The sequence below is a fragment of the Acomys minous genome, assembly GCF_964271855.1.
Source record: "Acomys minous genome assembly, chromosome: 14".
Taxonomy (NCBI): domain Eukaryota; kingdom Metazoa; phylum Chordata; class Mammalia; order Rodentia; family Muridae; genus Acomys; species Acomys minous.
In genome coordinates, this window is record NC_140496.1 from 49,311,812 (window position 1) to 49,330,866 (window position 19,055).

At 45.9% G+C, this 19,055-nt stretch overlaps 1 protein-coding gene and 1 long non-coding RNA gene across 7 annotated transcripts in view; one reads left to right on the forward strand and one right to left on the reverse strand.

The window, feature by feature from the left end:
- The window catches only part of LOC311582538, a 185,788-nt gene that overhangs the window by 121,325 nt on the left and 45,408 nt on the right, over positions 1-19,055 (reverse strand). The window lies entirely within an intron of this gene.
- The window catches only part of EDNRA (endothelin receptor type A), a 60,434-nt gene continuing 60,006 nt past the window's right edge, over positions 18,628-19,055 (forward strand). The window contains exon 1 of the mRNA XM_084755683.1: positions 18,628-19,029. The gene's annotated coding sequence lies outside the window, so the exon portion shown is untranslated. The remainder of the gene's footprint in view (positions 19,030-19,055) is intronic.

Below are 19,055 nucleotides of genomic sequence, written 5' to 3' on the forward strand. Positions count from 1 at the left end.
ACCTTGAAATCGCAATCCTAGAGGTTTTCAACCATGCGAGCATAATGGCCCAAGGCCCTTAAAATACACTTGGATGTGACCACTATTTACACCGAACTCGCCGTGCCTGCTGGTTGCTTCCAGCCAATGACCACTATTAAGTGAGATCTTGGGACACACATGACTCCTTGGCTGTGACTCACTGAGGACCATACAGTACCTTCCTGCACAACAGTCTACAACACACATGCACAGCCATCTTAAACTAGCCCTGTTCTATCAGAATCAGATTGAAGATGTCCTCTTTAATCACTCTCTCTCAGACAGGATCTCCTGGTAAACCTGGAGCTCACCAGCTTGTCTGGGCTAGCTGCTCAGCTGGCTCCAAGGATCCACCCATCTCTGCCTCCCAGTGCTGGAGTTAGGGGTGCTTCCTGCACACCTGGCTCCATGTGGGTGCCGGGATTGAACTCAGGTTCTGTGCTTGCTCAGCAAGCACATTGCCCGAGTGAGCCACCTCTCTAACCTTCGGTTGGTCTTATTTTCCCAAAGACTACTGCTATGAGAGAAAACAGTCCACTACTGAGCTCCTACTCCACTTATCTCAGAAAGGCTCTTGGGTGAGTGGGAACCCCTAGGAAGGGAAGGTGGGATCTCAAATCCAGTGCTGTTGCTTTGGAGAAACTAAGATCTGGCCACAATCACTCAATCACTCACTTTGAACTTCCCAGAGAAACTATGATGAGACAGGGAAGGGGCAGGGGGAGAGATTGCTGTGAGTGTCTTACCCTTTTACAGAAATATTACAAAAACATTTTGAAATGTCAGCTGTAAGTGAGCCATTAAGGCTGTTTCTCTTCTGTGAAGAGACGTCAGTGTAGTAAATGCCTCAATAGTACTTTCAGAAAGATGCACCCAGCGCAGCACGTTCATCGGCTCTGGAATCCTCTCAGCTTGAAACCCCAGCCTGACTGCCCAACCATTTAGCTCTTCGTTCTCTTGGGTCCAGGGACTATTCCTACTGTTTTTTCTTTGTTTGTTTGCTTTTTGGTTTTGTTCCGGTTTTCTCATTAGAAACCCCAAGGGAGGAAAGGCGGATATAATTAAACAGACAGTTGAAAAATCTAGAAGAGAATGGATATCCAGGGGCCAGATGTCAGCAGATTCACTAGGCATGTCCAGAAATAGCCCAGTGGAGAATGAGTCAGCTATGATCAAATGGTGAGAAGGCGCTTCTGAGAAGGGCCAGGCCAGGTACCAGGGCCCCAGCTGGTGATGAGTGAGGCCTTGACTCCAGGGCAGCATTTGCAAGAAACTGGTCAAGGACACTTGCTCGGGAAAGCTCAGGGAACAACACAGGCTCAACACAGAACTTTGCCTATGCTAGATAATTAATATAGACATTGGGGTTTTATTTTGCAAAAGTTTTGGAGAGATAAGAGAAAGCAAAGCATTTTGTTTAGTGACGTGCAAGGGAGAAGAAAGTAAACGCCCTGGCGAGGCTACGGAATGGGAGCATAGATGCACGCTCTTAGTCTCAAAGCCTGTGTGGCCCCGCCCCCACCTCCCCCACACTTCCTGAGCTGAATTCCTGATTCCCATGGTAATAAATAGGACGAGGAAGTGGGATTTTGGGGAGGTGATTAAACCAAGCAGGCAGACCACTCATTAATAAGATAAGTGGTCTTTATAAAATGGCCCAATGGAGCTTTTTTCTTCTACCATTTGACAGCTCAGGGAGATGGCTCTGTCCATGAAGCAGCAATGAGTCTTTGCCAGACATCAAATGCAACAGTGGCTGGCCCAGGACTTCTGGCCTCTGTCTTTCTAAGAACTTTCTGTGTTTACACACTACCCACTTTACACTATGTTCTTGCAGAAGCTTAAATGGACTAAGGAGCACACGGCAACACTGTGTTTCTGTGACTGAAGATTTAATGCAGAATAAAAACAGAATAAGGGGTAGAGATAGAGACTTTGATATGAACTCTGAACTTACCTTTTATAAGATATTAAGAATAAAGGCAGTAAATGTTCTGAAAACCATTAAGAGAGCCATAACATCTCCAAGAAGCAAAGTAGACAAGGATAGTAGTAGTAGTAATATAAACTGTCTAAAAGTTAGCATCCTCAAGACATGCTTGATTTTCAATCTCATAGAGAGAGAAATTACAACATAGCCTTAGTAAACTTCCCTAAGGGAACAGGGAGGTGCTGTCACTGAAGCAACAAGTAAGAAGGTGTAACCACTTCCTCCAGAGGCACATACATCAGCATTTCCCATTATTATTTAAACACAGACCGCTTAGGAATGGTGACATGTTGGTGAAACACGAGCCTAGAGATATGATGCAGACGGAAGCACAACTCTAGGTAAAATCAGTGCCTCAGGGAAATACCAAAGCTGAATCCTTGTGTCTGAGAGGACATAAGAGTGAACACGATCAAATAAAGTAGAAAAATGCTCTTGTATTTTAGGGATACAAGTACTTGGTGCTATGTGCTGAGATGTCTTTCGATCACTCAATAATATTTCCACAGAAATACAGGTTTAGGAAAAGAAAATAAATATATACTCTTATAAAATACATAAAGCAAACTGTGAACATTTTTTTGCTGTTGTTGGCTTTTGTTTTCTTTTTGAGACAGGGTTTTTATGTACAGTGCTGGTTATCCTGGAACTCACTCTGTAGACCAGGCTGGTCTACAACTTAGAGTTTTGTGTGCCTCTGCCTCTGGACTGCTGTGACTAAAGGCGTGTGCCACCACACCCAGCCGTGAACCATTTTTAGTCATTAAAACCCAGAAGGCAGTACAAAAGGCAGTAATTGTAGCACTGATATGGAGCCTAGAGTGTAACAGGTGTGCTAAGTGTGTCTCCAAAATATCATGTAAGACACCGAGTGCAAGTACAGCTGTTGTTTGGAGTTCAGTTGTGTCCCTCCAGCTTTCTGTACTGAATTCCTAAGTGCTAGTCCCTCAAGAATGTGACTGCATTCACAGACAGAACTTTAAAGCAGCCATTTAAGTAAACGAGATCATAAATGGTGGGGTTTGTCAACATGACTGTTGTCCTTAAGATGAGAGGGTCAAGAAACTGGCACTTGCAGGACTGGCACTTTGCACTCCCAAAGGGAAGAGCGTGTGAGGACACCAGGACCCAGAACCATCAGCAACCCACCCAGGGAGGCCTCAGGAAAAAGCAAAGCTACTGAGAGTTTGGAATTCCAGCCTGCAGAACTGTGAGGGAGAAGGGGCCGCTAGGTAAGCCACTCAGCCAGAGCACTGTTAGCAGAGGCCCTTGAGATGCTGCTGAACCTCTGCACCATCTTTTTGACAAGGATGCCTCAGTTTGGGGAGAGAATGTGCAGGAAGAACACCTAATATCTGTGAAAGCTATTGAGGTGTGGGGAATGGTACAACAGAGGAGAATTCTGAAATCTGACATTCGAACTCTAAATTCTGTTTAGTTTGGTTTGTTTTCTGAGACAGAGCCTCAGGTACCCCAAACAATGTATCAAACTCCCTATTGTAGCCAATGATTATAGTAGTTCGAATGAAAGTGGCCCTCAGAGACTCGTGTTGGATTACTTGATTCCTAGTTGTTGGAACTTTTGGGGAATAATTAAGATGTGTGGCTTTCTTGAGTGTGAATCACTACGGATGGGCTTTGATGCTTCAAAAGCCTGCACCATTCTCAATTAGCTCTGGCGCATGTGCACTCTCGCTCTCGCCCTCCCTCTCCCCCCTCCTCTCCGTCTCCCTCTCCCTTTCCCTCTCTTCTTCTCCCTCTCCCCCTCCCTTCCTCTCTCCCTCTCCCTCTTTGTGTACGCAGATGTGGACCACAGCCCCAGCACCATGCCTGCCAGCTTGCTCTCATGCTCCTTGGCATGACAATCACTGACCCGCCCTCTGAAATTGTAAGCCCTCCATAAACTCTTCTGTAAGTTGCCTTGTGCATGGCGTTCTGTCACAGCAATTGAAATGACCTTGAATTCTTTATCCTCCTACCCTGACCTTATAGTACCATGTTAGTATAACATGCCTTATGCTACCATGTTAGTATAACATGCCTTATGCTACCATGTTCAACTTACTGATTGAAAATTCTTCACGTCATAAAATGTATCTACTTCAGAACTGTCGTCTAAAAGCTTTAGATAGCAATAATGAAAAATTAGAAAGGCTTTGCTGTAGAGCACGCCCTACATTTAATATTTTTTAAATAGAGTCAGTGAGTAAACACTGAGAACTAGAAGGTTCGGGGCTGGAGAGACAGCTCAAGGGCTAAGAACACACACAACGACACTCTTACAAGTTTACTCCTAACTCCCAAATCAGACTACGCACAACAGCCTGCAACTCCAGTTCAGGGGATCTGATGCTCTCCTATGGCTTCTTTAGACATTTCCACTCATGTGTATAGACCCACACATTTTTTTTCACATTTTGTTTTTTGAAACAGAGTTTCTCTCTGTAGTCCTGGCTCTCCTGGAAACTCACTCTGTAGACTAGGCTGGCCTCGAGCTCACAGAGATCTGCCTGCCTCTGCCTCCCAAGTGTTGAGATTAAAGGCATATGTGACAGCTGCCTGGATAAAATTTAAAGAAAGAAAAAGAAAAAACAAGAACTAGAAGGCTCAGTTATTACTCTCTCAGCAATGAGTTCAGAGAGAACCACGTGAAGGCAGATAAATGGCTGTAAATATTAGAAAGAGACAGGGCTTGGGCACTGGACGCTCCGTGCACGGATCACACGGAAGCTTGTTGCGAAGGATGTGTGCTAATAAAAAAAGAATTCATGTAGGATACCGGAATGCATCTTGAAATCCTAAAAAGGTAAATTAGATGTTAGACAAGGGCTTTTCCACACACAAGACCTACACAGGTCAAATCAGACAAAATCCCAGCACTGAGAAGGCGGTGTGGACTCAAAGCCCCACCCTTAACTATTTGCAGTCGGTACTGCTCCAATGGAGTGTCACTGAGTGTATCACTAGCACAGCAGGGCAGGTCCCAGGCCCGGAAGTAATTGGCCAACACGAAATATATCAATGCCTTTTGGTTGATGTGGGCGTTTTAGTCCACTTTTTGTTGTGGTCGTTGTTTTGTTTAGGGTGTTTTGTTTGTTTTGTTCTTTTGGGTTTTTATTTGCTTGTTTGTTTTTCACTTTTCACTTTTAAGGGGGGCTGCTTATTTTGAGAGAGTGGGGGAAGAAGAGGAGAGGAAAAGGAGAAGATGGTAAGAGTTGAAGGGAGTTGGAGGAGAAGAAAGACTATGAACTTTTGTTTATATATTGCATAAAATAACATGTTTAATTTTAAAAAGAAAGAAAGGAGGATAGGGGCTTTACTTCAAGTCTTTCTTTATTGTTTCTTCACACTCTACTCCAGAGAAAGAGAAGCAGAATGTCTCCCAACAAACCCTCTTCTTAAAAGTTACTGGTAATTCTTTAAAAGCCTGATGCGCTAATTGTAGGGGTGTGGACTTTGCTCCTTTTGACACTGTTTCCAGTTACTCTGTGTGTGTGTGTGTGTGTGTGTGTGTGTGTGTGTGTGTGTGTGTGTGTGTATCAGAGGAGTGTAAGCCTGACATGCTTAGAACAATATCCCCCACTGGCCATCTCCAAGGCCACTCGCTCCTCATTGCCCTGACTTCTCGGGACCACCCATATTTTTTTTTCCTTCCTCCATGTCTCAGACACTGCCCTGGCCTGACTCTTCTGATGTCTCTGTTTTGAACAAGCTTCTAGATTTCGCTGAGTTAACCAAAAACTTAGCACAGACTCATTTTGGTCTCTTTTTCATATTCTGTCTCCAGATGAAATGCATCCTGAGAGACCTAGAAGATTTTTTTTAAAAACTGTGCAAGAGTAGAAGAGACAAGCAGTCAGGCAGACCCAGGGAGTAACCGGGGCTGCTTTCCCTCCTGAGCTAACGCGATTCCGTTCCCTAATCCACCCGGATGGCCACTGAAACTACAGCCAAAGGCCACATGTCCAGGGGGCCACCGGAATCACACACGGCCTCAGGGCCTACCTCAGGGTCATAAAGTCCCTTGAAGAAACAGACTTAAAAGGTAGGGACACAGCTCCAAAGAAGAGCCCCAGCAGAGACAGCACTGCCTAGCGACTGACCTGAAGGGTCCCACTGGATACAGAGTTGCTAAAAGACTCAGTTTTGTGGCCACATTCCTTTCTGACCACCGAAGATAGGGTTACTAAGAAACCAGACACTTCCCTGGACAAGGTAATGAACAAAGACAACAAAAAAAGCTAAGCCATGGATGGTCTTGGTGCCTTTTTCTGTAGCCTGTCACCTTTAGACATTAGGCCTCCTTATGTTACTCAACCAACAGGCGCTTGCCAGGCTGGAGCTCCCCTGCTTTGGAGCGCTGCAAGTTGATAGGAACCTATAAATTTACCCTCATCTCAGAGTTCGAGGCTTTTTCTGGATACCACTGTGTTGGTGACCATCAGAGCCCGGCTCAAGTCCAAAAATTAAAGGTCCTAGTGTGTACTGCTTGATATCGAGTCCTGGTGGCCTTTTTTGGGGTTCTCCCATCTGGGTGCAGCAACGCAACTCACGGATTTAGTTACTAATCACGCTGCGCTCCTATTTCAAGGTGGAAGCCTTTACTTACACCCAGGTCTAAATGAATACCAGCCATCTCCATTTGAATGTTTGCAAACTGTTTCAGAACTGAATTCTTTTATGAAGCCCTGAGCCTTCCAGACCTGGCTTCCTTTTCCTGCCACCCTCGTGTACTCATTATCATGTCCGTCCTTACCGCTGGGTGTGAACACAGTCCGCGGCACCTTTTGTGCTCCTACAGACCTGGACTGCAGCAGGTTTAAGGGAGACTGAGTCATCCTCCCAACCAAAACTGTCTCCCTCATCAATGGCAGTGTCCACGGGTAGCTATGGATTCTAAAGGCAAAACCCACACACTGTCACAATAAATGCAGAGTTGCTGGTGGCTGTGTAGCTCAGAGGCCTTAGCCTGACTTAATCTCCAACGCCACATGCACCTTAAAAAAAAAGGGGGACACCATTGTTCTTTATGGCCCTGATGTAAAGGTATCAACTATGAAGAACTTCAGCATCTGTTTCTCATGCATCCATGCTGTGAAATACTGTTTCTCAGAATTCTTAACCTCTGACATGAAAAAATAGTGATAAGATACATAATTACATGGAGATAAAAAAGGTAACTATACCAGATAAGGCAGTCTACCCTCATTTATATCAAATAAACAAATACAGAAAAACAATGTCCATATATAAATATTTTTACATTGCATGTGTGTGTGTGTGTGTGTAAGTTGCTGTGAGAGGGAATGGAATAAAAATCAGTCAATGCTTAAACCAACACCTTCCAGAAAGTGGAGTGAACAAGAAGGGTCCCGTTAAAACACCCTTTCATGCTTTATGCATTTTTGTTTTTCAGTGAGGTGACAGCGTCTACCACAAGCACCCCCAGAAAAAGCACAAAGACCATCAAAAGCAGCTTTTCTTAGCCGCTTATGTGTTTGCAAGGCAGCCTGCTAGCATTTGCTGTTCTCTGCTGTGTGTCGGTATGGTTTCCGTGGGAAATGCTCTCCAGAGGCTCTTGTGTTCCAATCCTGGGGTCCCAACTGATAGTGCTGCTTGCAAATATTGTAGAACTTTTACAAGGTGAAGGCTTGCTAGAGGATGGGACCACTGGGGGCAACCTTTGAGGTGTACAACCGCCACCCCACTTTCTGCACCATATCTGCTTCCTGATCCACCTTACACTCCTGCCCCCACAGCCAAAAGCAGCTCCTGCCATTGTACTGTACCCACTAGGATTGTGTGTGTGTGTGTGTGTGTGTGTGTGTGTGTGTGTGTAGAGGGCACAAGTCAACCTCAGATGTCATTCCTCAAGAGTAAGTCCACTTTGATTTTGAGACAAAATCTCTCACTAGTACCTGGGAATCATCCATTAGGCAAGATCCACCCACCTCCACCTTCTTGGCCTGGGATCACAAGCACTGGCCACCATGCCCAGCTGTTGAACCTGCATGCTAGGGATTGCACGCTCAGGTCTTCAGGCCTGTTAGGCAAACACTGACCTCACTCTGAGCACACTCTAATCAACGTAAACAATATAGACATTGCCTATGAAAGCAAGATGTACGTCAAAGATAAGTCTTTTTTTTCCACAAGGCTCTATTCCTGTACTTTTTTTAAGTGTCACCATGATTTTTTTTAATCTAGGAAGTGTTTTGGTTGGATTACATGTTCTTTATGTCTAGACCAAAACATCTATTTTTTTCTATAAATTGAAAAGAAACAATTGATATTATATGATTATAAATAAGCCACAGATACTATGTTCTGTTTTGTGTACTTACAAGTGGAGGCTGTAGATTTTTAAACTACTGCCATTAGAACAGTATGATTTTAAATATTCAAAGTAGTTTGAATTGCTATGTATTTCACAAAATGAAGGCAAATAAACACTCTCTTGACCAAGAGAATAAACCAGTGAAACTAGTAGGTGGAGTTTCCTGGAATTATTCACAAAAAACAAGGAGACGATGGTGCCTGACATGGAACCCACTGTTGGGTGGAGATGACAGGACCCTGAAAGCTCAGCCGACCAACGGTCTAGGCAATTGATGAGCTCCAGACTCAGTGAGAAATGTGCCCCAAAAGTGAGGTGGAAGAGCTGGAGAGATGGCACAGCAGTAAAGAGCACGTTGTTTCTCTAACCAGTGTGTGTTTCCCTGCAACTGTGCAGTGCAGCTCAAAACTACCTAGAACTCCAAGTCTATGGGATCTGACACCTTCTTCCGGCCTCCCCAAGCATCTACATACATGTGCACATACTAACACAAACACAGTGTCTTTTAATTTAAAAAATATGAGGTGGAGATCAAAAGAAGACACTCAACATCAACCTCTCCCTCTACACATGCACACAAAGGCCTGCACACCCAACACACATGCACACAAAGGCCTGCACACCCAACACACATGCACACAAAGGCCTGCACATCCAACACACATGCACACAACAGCCTGTACAACCAACACACATGCACACAAAGGCCTGTACAACCAACACACATGCACACAATGGCCTGTACACCCAACAAACATGCACACAACGGCCTGTACAACCAACACACATGCACATAAAGGCCTGTACAACCAACACACATGCACACAACGGCCTGTACACCCAACACACATGCACACAAAGGCCTGTACAACCAACACACATGCACACAACGGCCTGTACAACCAACACACATGCACACAAAGGCCTGTACAACCAACACACATGCACACAACGGCCTGTACAACCAACACACATGCACACAACGGCCTGTACACCCAACACACATGCACACAACGGCCTGTACACCCAACACACATGCACACAACGGCCTGTACACCCAACACACATGCACACAACGGCCTGTACACCCAACACACATGCACACAAAGGCCTGTACAACCAACACACATGCACACAAAGGCCTGCACACCCAACACACATGCACACAAAGGCCTGCACATCCAACACACATGCACACAACAGCCTGTACAACCAACACACATGCACACAAAGGCCTGTACAACCAACACACATGCACACAATGGCCTGTACACCCAACAAACATGCACACAACGGCCTGTACAACCAACACACATGCACATAAAGGCCTGTACAACCAACACACATGCACACAACGGCCTGTACACCCAACACACATGCACACAAAGGCCTGTACAACCAACACACATGCACACAACGGCCTGTACAACCAACACACATGCACACAAAGGCCTGTACAACCAACACACATGCACACAACGGCCTGTACAACCAACACACATGCACACAACGGCCTGTACACCCAACACACATGCACACAACGGCCTGTACACCCAACACACATGCACACAACGGCCTGTACACCCAACACACATGCACACAACGGCCTGTACACCCAACACACATGCACACAAAGGCCTGTACAACCAACACACATGCACACAAAGGCCTGCACATCCAACACACACGCACACACACCACCAGCAATGGCAACAAAAAATAATTGAATCAGGGAGCTGGTGTCAATGATACAGTTCCACCATCAGTTACTGACTAGATAGCTTGGTCCATTTGTGTTGCAATAAGAAAATAACACCTAAGTCCTGGGCATTTGTAAGAAATGAGTTCTTTCCCACAGTACAGAGGCCAGGAAGTTGGAGTTCAAGTGGGTGTACAAGGTCTGCTCTCTCCATATCCAAGGTGACTCCTTTTCACTGAGTCCCCCAAAGATGAGCAGATAGACAGAAAGGCTTAAGCTATGCTGCGAAGTTTCCCCAGCCTCTTTTGTAATGGCCTCTCTCTACTCATCAAAACATTGATAACCTAACTACTCCCCTTTAACAAAGACCTCATCACTTAATGCTATCACAGTGGGGATTAAGTTTCAACATAAATTTTAGAGGAAGCACACTCAAATGGTATGACCTTGGACAAACCTCTCAGCCTTTCTAAGCGTTGGTTCTACCAAAAGCGACACGGGGCCATAAGAGAGCTTACTGCACAAAGATGTTGTTGTAACAGCTGCGGGTGACAATACATGCAGAGCGCTCAGTACTATGCATGCGCTGTGAAGTGTTGTTGTAGCTATTCATGAGGGCTCATTACCCCGAGCAGCTATGCAAACGAGGAAAGGACCTCAAAACAAACCGGAAACGGACTGCAGAAGGAAATATTCTCACAAAGACTTTAAAGGAAAATGCAACAAACCCTCCTACAACAAAGATGCCCAGCTTCCTGACGTTTTAATATGATGTTGTCATCTACAAACTGGCCACATTCATAACTATCCTGGCCTCACACCAGAAAACAATAAGAAAGATTAAAATAGATTTACCAATATATACATAACTGGCATTATCTATAATACTGAAGTAGCTTAGACCATATTTCTTTTTTTTAATATTTATTTGTTTATTATTATGTATACAGTGCTCTGCCTGTATGAACACCTGAAGGCCAGAAAAGGGCATCAGATCACATTATAGATGGTTGTGAGCCACCATGTGGTTGCTGGGAGTTGAACTCAGGATCTCTGGAAGAACAGACAGTGCTCTTAACCTCTGAGGCATCTCTCCAGGCCCTAGACCATATTTCTAAGATATCTGGTTATTATAAATAGAAATGTGTCTCCCCACAGTTCTAGAAGCTGTGAGACTGAGGTTTGAGTGCTGGCATGGTCAAATTCTGATGAAGTCTTTCTCCCTGTCATGCAGGTGGCCACCTTCTCAGTGTGTCATCTGTGGTAGGGACAGATACTTAGCTCTCTGCTATCTCTTCCTAGAAGGGTGCTAACCCTCCATGAAAGCCTAGCCCCCCAAGACTACATTGAGCTCTAATTATCCGCAAAAAAAGCTTGTTTCCAAATACATCATCAGATCAGGTGGTAAAAGACCAACAACTGAATGCCAGGAGACACAAAAACTCAAACCACACCCATGTCCTCCTCACATTAGAACCGCCTTAATCCCAACAGGCCCCAAACTCTTAGCTCACTCATTTCAGCTAAAAAGATGACAGTACAATGTCATTTGAATATCATTTAAGTCAGATCTGAGACCAGGAGGACAATTTCTCTTGAGGCAAATTCCTATGGAGCTGGGACCCTGTAAAACCACACTAGCTACATGTTTCCAAAACATATGATGCACAGGCACAGAACAAAAGGCCCCCCACCCCATCCAAGAGGAAGAAACCTCCCCAAGAAAGGGAAGAAGTGGCTGGTCCCTTGCAAGTACAAAGCATAGCGAGGAGAATTCCATTGGACCTTAAGGCTAGGGCTCTGTCTTTGGCTTGATGCTTTGTCCTCCAGGCCTTCTCTCATGACAGAGTGGTGACCTCAACACCTCTGGGGGTGACACCATGCCTGAGGCGGCAGGAGGTGTCACAAAGGGCCTGCTGAAATCCAGTGGCAATCCCAGTCATTGACAGCAAGATGCTTACAGACTTCCTTGGGCCTGTGGTGACAGTGGCAGCTCTGGCTTGATTAATGATCTCTGCATCACCTTAGGGTCCTTCCTCCCTTCTCTTGAACAACAATGCACAGTGGCTGCTATGTAGCTCTGATGTCCTTCAGTGCCGCCCTTTGGCTTGGGACTTGTGTCACATCTGCCCAGCTTTGCAGTTTTTGCCCCCCCCCCCCGCTCTCTGTCTACAACTCACATTTATTTGTCTAAACTTTGTTAGTAAAAACACTAAAGAATCTATAAACTATAAAGTTATTCTTCTACATACCAAAACAATATTTTAACATTTAGTATATTTCAGGGGGTGCTATATGTGTCTGTATACATATCACATGTGTAGACGTCAGAAGACCATCCTGGGTGTCATTTCTCTGTCACCTTTTTTGTTTGTTGAGATGGGGTCTCTCACTGTCTAGGTTGGTTGGCAAAAAGCCCCAGAGATTTTGCTGGTTTCTAACTCCCCAGCTTTGGGACAAATGCCTGTCAGCACACCTGGTGTTTTCCTTTCTTTTCTTTCTTCTTTTTTTTTAAAAAAGTGTGTTCTCTGGTGTTATAACTCGGATTCTTGTCCTTTCAACACAACACTGCTGACTGTGCCATCTCCCCAGCCCAGAACTAGCAAATTCTTAACAATATCTAATACTGATTTCAAGTTGTCCAAAGCAAACAAACAGAAAGGGTGACCTTTAGAGTCGGTTTTCTAACCCTGGGCCTGATCCAAGACAATGCTAGTGTCCTGAGGCAGTCCTTAAATCTCTTTTAATATGGTAGGTGTTCGCCTGCATCAGTTGGCTGGCTGAAAAGATAGAGCTGGTGGTCCTGGCTAAAGTCACCCCTCTGGCTGTGTGTTTCTCTTGTCGCCTTCTCACTCTCTTTTGTGGAAACAGAAGCTAAGGTCTTGATTATATTCAAGTTAGACGTTTCTGGAATGTTACCCAAAGTTTTCTCAGCTTTGTGATGTGGTCAACAGCAAATGAGCTGCATCATGCATTAAATGCTTTTTGATGGGGTGACCTGGGGCTGGGTACAACATTGTTCCCATAAGAAACCACCTTAGAATTGTCAGCAAACCATCTCTTTGGAATACAATTGACCCTGGAACACCGCAGGTTTGAACTGCATGTGCCCTCTTATAAGTGAAATTTGAGTTTTTCTATCTGAAAACATGGCTATAATTTTTTTAACTAAGAAAGCAATGTACCTATATGACGCTGGTCATCCCCTATGAGTACTTGTGTCCCCTATAAGCTGTGCCGAGCTGTGAAAGTGGCCTTTCCTGGTGAGCACACATTTCCAGCACATATTCTACACATGAAAAACATGCAGCAACCCACTGTTTCTGCTACTGCTTAGACTTGTGGTCAACAGCGGGCTAGCGGAAGCCGAATGCTGGAACAGAAAGTGACCCAGGAACTGCCTCAGTGTCATCACACCCTGGGCTGAGCCTTAACCCAGATCCCCAACCCGTCTTACCAAGCAGCATGATGTTACCCTCAGTTCTGAGGACACCCCACAGCAGTACAGAGAGAGGGTGACCCAGAAGGCCCATGTTAGTGGCATCTGGTCATGACAGGGACAAGAATGTCCTCATAAACATTTGGAAAACAGTTTTTAAAAAAGGAAAAAAAGTCCTGTGTAAAGAGCAGATATGGCTCCATCGACGGGTAGGTTACCAAGGAAGATGTGTTTAGACAAATGTAACAGCACTGTCTTGTGTTTTGTGTTTGACTGCTAATTATTTTCCCCCCTGAGGTCGGCTTGCTGTCTTTAATGAGCAGACACTCACGTGCCCCGAAATGATGTTTATGATCCTTGCCTCCAAGTTATTCCTGATTGGCTGAATAAATGACTACACACCTGGGCAGGGCAGAGTGAGAAGGTGTGGCCAGAGCTCGAGGGGCTTCCAGGAGAGAAGGATCTTGGGTAGGAGAGAGGTAGCAGAGGAGCAGGAGGGAGCAGATTCACCATGGGACAGGAAGGAGCCAGGCAGCCAGGGGGAGCAACTCTGAAGTTCCACATGGAAGGAAGTGGTCCAGATGAACAGCATAAGCAAGGATTGGGGGATTATGAATGGGAAATAGCCCAGGTAGAACTGATTACAGCAGATGGCCTGGGATGGGGGCTGGGAGATAGTGGGAGGCAGCTTAGGGGGTTAATATCTGCCCAGCCCCAGGTAAAATAAAACTTATTCTAAAATACAACAGGTATCTGTGTCTTTTCCTGATTGACAGCAGGTTAGATAATACTGCCATAATGAGTATACGTTTTCATAATTAACATTATTAGAGATTTTATATTTACTACCACAGACAACAGAACACTGTGTGGGAGAGGGGCACCCAGAGGCAGCTTCCTTGGAGACTGAAGGGTTTGTTAGCGCTGTGGAATGAGGAAAGGTCTGTGGAGGTGGCAACGTTACAGGCCCCGGTGGAGTCCCTGTTTAAGACAACGTACAAGCAGTCTACACCCATCATGTTGTATACCCATAGTAACCATGTTGGAGGGGGCCTCCACGTGATTAATTGTACAAGTACCAAAATAGTGAAAAAGAAACAGGAGAGGCTTACTCCAAGCCAAGGTCCCACTTTACACATGGAGAGACCCGATGGGCATGGACCACCACCTTGCATCCTTTCTGTACAGAAGGAAGTGAGGTGAGCATTATACCCATGATGCAGGAGGAAGTAGACTAGCCAGGCCGAGCAAATGTGATGAAAAAGATGGTTATTCCATAGGGCCTTGCCCACTGGACAAGGCTAGCCTTCACTGCGGTGAAGTGGACCGGGAAGCTCAAGAAGAGACCCAAGGTCAAAACATCCCTTCCTCCAAACTTCAATTAGGACCAAAAATCCATAAGTCCAAGGGGGAAGAAGCAGTCTGTCCCCAGCAGGGAATTCATCTGCTCTTGGGGATACAAGACCTTCCTGTGGGAACTTGAGGCAGCAGGGGAAGATGAACATCACCACTCACCTCACTTTCTTCTTCTCATTCATCCTAGACTCTAGCCCATAAAATGGTACTGCCCATATGCAGAGCGGAGCTCCTCCCTTTAGTCAAGCTTTCTAGAAACCTCCTCTAGACACACCCAGGGGTGGGTTTCCATGGTGATGCTAAATCTAGTCAGGTTGACAAGTTCCCACCACCATGTCTTTCCCACAGGGAGGCTGGCACGCAGCCTTCCTTCACTAAGCTGCTTCCCTTCCGGCATTTGGTCACAGCGAAGAGAAAGGTAATTAAACAGAAGGGAATCTGGTGTCCAGCTCCCAAGTTGTCTGGGTGTTAAACGTATTTGCTTTTGAAAACAAAGCCAATTTTTAAAAAAACTCACTTCAGGCCAGAGGTGCTCCCTGGCTACCCAGCCCCTGCTCACCACACAGCTCAGAATGAACACGGCCGTGCTAGTGTTAGGCCTCATGTTGCCTGTACATTTCCCTCTCTCTTTCCTCCCTTTATCTGTGTGGTCCTCTGAATTCTTCTTGCTCTACTTTCCCGAGGGATCTCAAAAAGAAAAAAATGCATACTTTATTCTCAGAAAATGCTATAAGACTCCATGTTTTACTGTGGGCTCAGTTTGATGATTCTGGAAGTTTTCGCAACTGTGACAACGATTTTCAGATCCAAACCATGAAGTAAACTTACCTGAATACTTGCCTTAGGAAACATGAACAGTTAGTTCTTAAACGCCGTCTCGAGTATGTCTTAATCTATGGTGATTATTGTTTATTAAATCAATACGACTTGCTGCCAAGCAAAGTCACTGTAAATGCCGCCACAGGAATGTTCACTTAAGGAGCTTGGGGAGGCAGAAGGCAAGTGGAGTCTCTGTGCTGTCTATAAAACCTTCAAACCTGTGTGGACCTTCAAGGGAAAACCAACCACCTTTGAAAGTCAAATGCCAAGGAGGCGGGGCAAGAGTTCTGTCTTGCCTACAGAGAGAGGGGTGGTGGGAACTGATGTTAATTTGAGCAAAAAAGATTAATTAGAGTTCACTGAGGACATCGCCCTCAAAGTGAAACAGAAAAGAAGCTAAGTTTATAGCCGTAAGGTGAGTCTACAGGGTCTCACCTATAATAAGGCAGGGCTAAGCTTTCTAAAAGCAGGTGTGCTTGGCTGCTCCCATAAGTATGCTTATTTGAATGTAAAGATCTTCCTAAGGAAACCTACTTTATAGATAAACAGGACACACAACCAGGCAGGGTTCAATCTCAGCATCAGGAAGATTTGTTTTCATGCTGGCAAGTCTTTAACCATTTTCCAGGATACCAAGTCTGTTGCTGTGTGGCTTCCACTACTGCTCAACCCCAGGACTCCCTCATCACCCAAACTAAACCTCTCAAAAACAACAGTAAGCAACCCCCAGGCCCCAGGGAAATCACTACTCTACCTGCTGTATGGCTTTGACTATTTTAGGTCCTGTCTACAAATGTGACTATGGTGTTAAATTAAAACAAACAAACAAGAACAGAACAATGTAGAAACACATTCAAAATGAACCCCTCAAGCTGAATTCTATGTTGATAAGCAGAAACTAAGCTGTTTTCTGACCTTTTGAGGAATGAACAAAATATCATTGGCCCAAAAGATAGCTCAGGAGGTAAAGGTGTTTGCACCCAAGCCTTACGTCCAACTTCCCAAAGTTGCCTCTTGACCTGCACACACACACACACACACACACACACACACACACACACACACACACACACACACACACACAAATAGACACATTTCCAAAGTAGGCCAGTTAGCTGGAATTCTTTCTCCTAAACACTTAACACAAAGGCTAACCTGAATTAACTTGATGTTAACCAAGCAGGCACTTCCTGTTGATCTGTCTCCTGGGCCCTACCTTAGACAGAGCACAGACCAACATCCACTCTGTTCCTCTGTTCTTCAGCCTCGCTCTGTCTACAACTCCAACCTTGTGTGTTCATTTTTATATGCATATCCAGGAGTGGAATCGCTAGACCACATAGTAATTTTATGCTTAATTGAGGAACACAGTTGGCTCTTCCACTGTCATTGAGCTATTGCCTATCCCTGCCCACAGTAACAGGACTGCGTTTCTCAGCACCCACGCCAATACTTCTTGTTTCCTGGTTTCATTTGTGTTTAAAGAGTGACCACCCTAATGCATATGAAAGAGAATTTTTAATGTATATTTTATTTATTATAATTTGTTCACATTACATCCAGATTGTTATCCCCTCTCTCTTACCTTCCCTTCCCTCCCTCCCTCCCTCTTCTGCCTATTCCCCTCCCCTAGACTTCTGATAGGGAGACCCTCCTGCCCCAACTGTCTGGCGATGGCCTATTAGGTCTCATCAGGTTAGCCTACATCCCCTTCCTCTGTGTGCCCACTAGGCCATCTTGCCAAGGAGCAGAGACCAAATCGTGGGCACCAGAGTGCATGTCAGAGGGTCCCCACGCTCCACCACAATAGCCAGAATCTGGAAATAACCTAGATGTCCCTCAACTGAAGAATGGATAAAGAAACTGTGGTACATTTACATAATGGAATACTATTCAGCTATTTAAAACAAGGAATTCTTGAAATTTGCAGGCGAATGGGTGGAACTAGGAAAGATCATCCTAAGTGAGGGGACCCAGACCTAGAAAGACACTCATGGTATGTACTCACTTATAAGTGGACTTTCGCCCAAAATAGATGTCCTCTAAGAGACTCCACCCAGTGCAGGATTGGGACAGATACTGGGACTTAAAGCTGGGCTCTGGGCAGAGTGCTGAGAGTTGTAGGGAAGAGTGGGGGATGGAAAGTCCAGGAGAGAGCAGGAGCTCCGCAGGGAGACCATCAAGGCCAGAGGGTCTGGAAGGGGGGCGGCTGCACAAACTGATCCACCAATGAAGGACAACGCTTGGAGAGAAGCTAGACCGCCTGTTTGGATGAGAGAGAATGTTTAGTGACTGGTTCTGTACCACAGTGGGATCAGGAAGAGGTGGAGGCCCCTAGGAATGCTGTAACAAAGACTACGTAGACTGCCGAGCTCAGTGACACAGACGATGAGCCGCTGTCCAAGCGCCTGGTCACAGGGTGAGCAGGGTCTGAGATCCGGCACATTTCACATACCAAATTTTGAACTGCCTCTTCTGGGAGGAGGCAGAAACTTTTCTTTCTGGAAAATAATGTCAGCTTGCCAAGCTGTGGACACAAAAGCTTACCCTTTTAGTGCAAACTGAGACAATTATTCTGGCTATAGACAGATATCAGATTAATGGGCAGGGTAGTGCCTGGTCCGACAGAAGTGGAAGAATATAAAAAGCCTTCCCACTAAGATGCTCTACTGATCTCTGCGACAGTTCTTCCTCTAAGGTGATGAGTACTCACAAGCCTAGCAAAGTTGACAGGGACAAAGGAGACACAACCCTTGGGCTCTGGCTCCCCTGCTGATCAAACCCGCCTGTCTGTCTGCCTTGAGTCTCTGTGTAAAGCCTGGCACAACTCTCAAGTCTGGTCTTAAGTTACTCTCGACTCACAACCCTGCCCCTCCTAGACTAGACCCACGCCCAACTTCATCTCAGAAAGGAAATAGTTAAAGATTCCAGCCCCTTCAAAGCCTGGCGGGGGCAGCAGCAGTGCAGTTTGGTGGCTGCTCCCAGGAGGGCGGGCGGGATAGGACGCTTCTGCAGTTTGGTTCCAGAGTGTAGAAGGGGACGGTCTGGGAGCCTGTGGAGCATCGCGGGAGGCGTGTTCCTCCGGAGTTTGCTTTTCCGTGGGAGCCTCCGGCGCACACCCATCCCTCTGGTCTGGCGACTGTGCAGAGGAGGTTGGGAGCCTCTCTCTGAGCCACCAGACCGTCGCAGGAGGTTTCAGGCTGGGCGAGATCTCTCCTAAAGGAGCCAGGCTCTGCCGGGGAAGTTTCCTCTAGCCCAGGGAGGCTGTGCTGCAGCCCCGGTCACCCGCCGCCACCCCCATTCCCTAGCTCCCGCTCTGTCTGGCCCCGGCGCGGACCTGGAGCTGTCTGCGTTCGAGAAACTCTAAGGTCGGTGCAAGTCTTATCTACTGGGA